Source organism: Alligator sinensis, unplaced genomic scaffold (assembly GCF_000455745.1).
Source record: "Alligator sinensis unplaced genomic scaffold, ASM45574v1 scaffold1226_1, whole genome shotgun sequence".
NCBI lineage: Eukaryota > Metazoa > Chordata > Crocodylia > Alligatoridae > Alligator > Alligator sinensis.
This window is the reverse complement of record NW_005842447.1, coordinates 607,670-613,624: the sequence shown is the minus strand read 5'-3', so window position 1 is coordinate 613,624 and position 5,955 is coordinate 607,670. Positions and strand designations below refer to the sequence as shown.

The window sequence follows — 5,955 nt, the reverse complement described above, 5'->3', positions numbered from 1 at the left end:
TAGCAGTGCCGAAGCGCACACAAACAAAATCACACCCTTGGGTTGTGACAATTTTCACATACTTTTTTTTTTTTTAACAAGAGGGTAAGTTTTATCCAAATGATTGATCCAAAATAATATTAAATTCAGTTTTCTTTCGTGAAGAAATGCAATATTGTGTGGTTTTGTTCTAAATAGGAATGCAAATGAACTTCAGTTTCAAAATCCTCTGCAAAACAGAATTTCTGTTGCCTCCAGAGCTTAGATTTCACTGAACCAATCAAGGTTATAGTCTCAAGAATTACATTTGGTAGACGTACAAAAAACACAAGGCATGGCCACGGTTCTCTGGTTGTTTTCCAAAATGTAGAACACAGTGCTATAGAGAGCTCACAAACCATTTTAAGAAATGTTTTACAATACTTGTACACTAGGGCTAGGTACAGACATTCAAAAAGCCTGCGGCAGAATTGATCGAAGTTGCATGGTTTTCTGTAGGCAGTGTATTTTAGATCAGTAGCAAACAAAACACATGTTCACCCTTCGGTGTGGGGGACCAAATCTTCGACCGGGTTCCACCATTTCTAAACCAATCTGTATGTCAAACTTCTATTCTGTTACGGGAATAGACTGGTTTCTGATCACTGATACCAGTAAAAGTGCAATGTCTGTACCTGGCCCAAAGGACCCCTTACTTCATCAACCTTCATCAAAACAGTAACCTCATATTCTGCCCTAATACTGAGTTCACCTAAGTGGTTTTTGAATGAAAAGTGCAAGTCTGAAGTTTTGTGGAGATTACTATTAAGGTTTTGTGTAGAGTGTAGGTCTGATGCCACTTCCTGCCTCTTCACACTACTTTGAAACCTCCTACCTGCTGCAGGCAGCAGCAATGATATCTTCTCCCAGAGCCCTTCTAGTTGCAAAGGGGAGAAAGAAGCCTCTCTACACTCCACCCATTCTTCCATCCTTCTCTTTGGTCCCCTTCTCCTGGCATCATCTCCAATACTGAAAAACAGCAATATGAAACTAATAGACTTCTTGGCAAAGTTATTAACAGGCTATTGGCTGATTGAAGAAGACAGTACTGCATCACTTCTCTTTTGGAAGATTAGCTTTATAGCTCCAAAAGCTCAAACTTGCTTTGCTTTTTTTAACTACAGGTTTAAGGTCTGGCTTAGGTACTTGTACTCACTGGAGTGATCCCACCCCGTCGGCTCTAGTGCCTGAACAAATGCATTTTTTTTTTTTTTTAACCCTGAGCACAAAGTTTTATAGATAGCTTGTTGCCTGATGGATTTTTACCATACTTTCCCAACTCTAATCATTGGCTATACCAAGAAATAATCATATTCCTCAATATCTTCCAGAGCAGATGTTCATGTAGAAGGGAGAGAATATTGCAGTCCCACTGTCCCTGAGTACATGCATCTAGGTATTGCTGCAATCGTACCAACAAAGGAGTCTAGAAGGTTCTGCAAAAGCATCCCACACCGGTATACGGAAAACACTTCACCTTCCCCTTCCGCAGTGCTACACTTGCTGCAGCACTCCTTCCTTACGCTCCTCCTAATCACCTGATAATCATTTGACCTGCGGCCTTTACCATTCAACTTCAATCATGAATTTTCCCAAAGACTTCTGTTGGGTAACTTCAGCTTTCTTGTTTCCCAAGCCTTGCTCTACAGAAGCTGTGTGAGCTCTCCAAGGGATGTGCTGGTTACGATCCATAGCTCATATGTTGCAGAAATATAAGTATTAGGTCAACATGCTTTGACAACTTTTAAATCCATCCAACCGCTGTTTCCTAAATATCTCCCTAGAGCAGCCGCATGCAAGATGTTTACAATTAAAAAAGCTCAAGAAAAGAGTTAAGAGCAGTAGAGAATTACTCTACCAGGCACTATTAATTACATATATTTGAAAATTCATTTTCACAGGCACAACCTGAGTTATTAAAGCCAGAAAGAGAAGCAATATTTATTTCCAGTACCTCTTGGGGTACTTTTCACCACCCAAGCTAGAAGATGCATGAATCCAGCAGGGGCTCTGAGAGACCATAAGATGGGAACATAGAGAAATATGGGGCCAGCACCAATGCTGGGAAAGGTTCATCTTACTTTCTCTTCTGATAAGAACCAGTTCCAGTGGCCAACAGAAAGACGGGGAAGGAAGATGCCACTAGTTTTCCCCTCACAATCTAACCTGTGAAATCAGAAGGGCCACAGGGATACCTCCGTGGAGCCCAGCAAGTACTGCTGGTTATGGGGCTAAGTGGCTTTCACCCTCTCTCTAGTAACTAACTAGTGCTCCTCTCTTGGCCGGAGGTAGATGCTGCTTCAGCCGTTTCACTTGCGTCTTTTTTTTTTATTGTTCTTGCAATCGTGAGGGCTAGATGCATCTTTTTAATGACTGCATTGATTATGCTACTGTTGCCTCACAATTATGAGAGCTTTATGCCAGGACATGTCTACTGTATTTTTGCCTGGATCCATCTCTGACCCCCGTATACCTAAAACCCACTGAAGCAGAGCCAAGCTTGAGAGGCTTAGCAGAGCATGTATGATCACGTTCTGAACTGCTGCATAATCTGCTGGGAGCAGAGGCTCCTTTTGGCACCCCCAGAAGGAAGAACTTTGAATCGCATCCCTTTTTATCCCTAGGCTTGAGCCATGGCAGGGAAATTGCTTCATGGTTTCCTGGTGCCTTTGGAGAGGGGAGCACCAAAAGTTGTGTTGTGCTATGCTTACATGAACTTGTCCTTCCTGAGGAAAAACAGCTGCAACTCAGGAATCGGAGAAGCATGAGAGGGGACAGAGCAGTGTTTGCACCTGGTGAAATGGGTTGAGCAAAGGGAGGCTTCCTCCCCAGAGTCCTGCCATGAAAGCGATTGATCAGCTGATGCAAGATGAACACTAAGGGAGTAAGGGGCAAACTTATGCCCAGCTCTGTAAGGGTGGATGAGAAGGTTGAGAGTCTCCCTTTCTTGGGCTAAATAAGTGGCTGTGTGGACAAGGGAGAGGTGCTGTTTCTTCTTCCTGTAGATGTGTGGATACCCTTTCTGCCTGAGCAGCTGTTGTGTGCCAATACTCTGGAGATTGTGGAGTCTGGGATCTGCATTGCTGTGCTCTTGCTTCCAGATGAGGATTCAAAATAGCCAAAGAATGGGTCTACTCTTACTAGAACCCTGCACTCTATCCTCGGCAACCTCAGAACAACAGAGGAGTCTCCCTGTGCCTGAAGAAGGGTGCTTGTGCCTGAAAGCTTGCAAAGAACTTTTTTTTTTCCAACTGCTCAGTTGGTCTAACAAAAGATATCACATCTGCCCAAAGAACCTTGCCTGCCTGTGTTCTTAGACCCACAAAGCTACAATCAAAAACTCCATCCACAGCACTCTGAGGGGGTAGACATCTGGATTTGCTGGGCCCCAGGTAGAAACAGATATGCATACCTATGCAACAGGCTAGACAGCTTGATGAGCAGGCTTTGTTCAGAGAACTAAGGATATGAATAACACACAGGCTGCGTTCACTTACCAGAGCAAGTACAGAACAGTTTGTTTAATTCACCAGAGGTAATTCACATCTATGGTTTAATTCACCATTGTTCCAGTTCCCTGCCAGCACTCTCCTTTGCTGTTATCAAATCCTGATGATTAGTCATTATGGGCTAATTCACCATTAACTGCATTCCCCTTGGAGTGCCAAGTTAACCAGTTTATTGTATGTTTAGCACTGGTTCTCTCTGGCATGTGACTATCTGTGATGCAAGCTAACTAATAGCTGCCTTCTCTTCTTATTTGCTTCAGGCCATAAATCTTATTTTCTTCATGGCCTTTTTTTTTTTTTTTTTAAATGCTCCTAAACTCAAACATTGTTATATAAAAAAGTAAATCTTAGGAAAGAATTTTGCTGCAGTCAGCAGGACCTGCAAGTGCTCTGACCTTCTGAGAAGAAAGCCAAGGAGCCTTGCTTTAGTGACCTATGACTGGAAATGTTGCCTTCCTAGGTTTTTCTAATCTGATAGATATTTCCTACGTATCATATGTATGAAGAAGTGTTTTGTGTTCTTGATGCTAAGACCACTTAGTGTGTGGGAGAATAATATAGGTATTACTGCCACATCCTTTACACGTTACAGACCACTTCCTCAGACAAGTACACACAGTCAAATCTCTTTTAAAACCAAATCCAGTAGAGAGAGCCAAAAGTTTGGCTAGCACTGTTTACAGGGTAGTTCTGTTACTTGCCAGCAAACTTACACTTGAGAGGGAGAAATGAAGTACCAGTAAAAATCCATATCCAACACTGCCCTCTTGTAAAAGATGCTCAGTGCTGCACTTCTCAGGCCAAATTAATTCCAGGATTACAACAGGGAGGGCTTAAATCCCTTTTGTTGACATCACTCAGAAATCACACACAGATTTGGGGGCTTGTTGCTTTCCAAGACTAATTTTTGTGCAATTGTGTGCGAGTCTGGCAGCATTTAAAGAAAGCCAGGGAGAAAAGCAGATTTGTAGCCTAGACTGATTTGTATCGGAGCACACAAGTACACTTCTGGGGAGGCAAGTCTTCCTCAGCATTTCCTCTTCATCTCTTGTTTTTTTTCCTCTCAAAATTAAGAGCCAATATTAGCATAACATAGGTATGGATTCATAGATTGTAAGAGGCTGGAAGGGACCTCAGAAGATCATCGGGTCCAGCCCCCTGCACCAGGCAGGAAAGCTAACTGGGGTCAGGAGACCCCAGCGAGGTGACCGTCCGCTCTCCTCTTGAAGATGTCCAGGGTAGGCGATTGCACCACCGCTGGAGGGAGCTTATTCCACAATCTGGACACCCTAGTCGTGAAGACGTTTTTCCTAATGTTGAGCCAGAAACAGTCTTCCAGGAATTTGTGACCATTCCTCCTGGTTTTCCCTGCGGGTGTCCTGGCGAAGTTGTTCGCCGAGCCCTTTATGTACTCCCCTGACCTAGTGGTGAGCTGCTACCAGCAGCTGACCAGCGGTTAGTTGAAAGTCTCCTCTCAACTTTCTCTTTTTTAGGCTGAAGAGACCCAAGTTCCTCAGCCTTTCCTTGCATGGCTCTGATCATATGAGTGGACTCTCTCGAGCTTTTCCACGTCCCTGTTGAAGCGCGGCACCCAGGACTGGATGCAGCCCTCCAGCGGCATCTCACCACTGCCAAGTAAAGCGGAAGAATCACCTCCTGGGTTTTGAGATGCATCGAGTGATGCACGCCAGGGTATTATTTGCCCTGCTAGCTCCAGCAGCGCACTGCCAGCTCGTGTGCATAGTTGGCCCCATTATTACCCCCAGGTCCCTTTCGTTCACAGATTTCACAGGGCTGGAAGAGACCTCAGATGATGACCGGGTCCAGCCCCCTGCCCAAGTCAGCTGGGGTCGAAGGATTTGTGGTGGCTAGTGCCGCCAGGCCTGCAGCCGTCTCGGACGTTGCAGCACTTGGCATTTCTCAAACTTCATCTGGTTTCGATCCTCCAAACTCGCCACGCTGTCTAAAACGTCAGGCTGCGGCTATGGATGGTCTTCAAGTTTCCCCCTTTGTCCGCAAAGTTGGTCCACCAGCGCTTCACCGCGAAATTGTTGGTAACAATGTCAGAAACCATCTGCAAAGAGTCTGCCATGACCGGGCCTACACCTCCCCGAGGGGATTCAGAGCCACCCCGCGGATGTCCCATCCTGACAGACTTTGCTGCATAGAGAAGCGGGTGGAAGGGGGCCCCTCCAACCCCCTGACACACCAGCCTCTGAACCCCCTCAGGGCTGACTCCCACCCCTCTCTCAGGACCGAGAAAGGGCGGGAAGAGCTGAAGCTCCGCCCCCCGGCCAGGCCCCACCCCCATCCTCTCAGGGCTGAGGGAAAGGGTGGGCAGAGCCGAGGCCCCGCCCCGCCCCCCTCAGGGCTGGCCCCGCCCCCTCAGGGCTAGCCCCGGGCTGAGGGAAAGGGCGGGCAGAGGCGA

At 46.1% G+C, this 5,955-nt stretch overlaps 1 protein-coding gene across 1 annotated transcript in view; it reads left to right on the top strand.

Moving 5' to 3' along the window:
* Positions 1–5,955, top strand: part of MYLK (myosin light chain kinase) — a 389,516-nt gene that overhangs the window by 30,406 nt on the left and 353,155 nt on the right. The gene's annotated exons all lie outside the window — the stretch shown is intronic.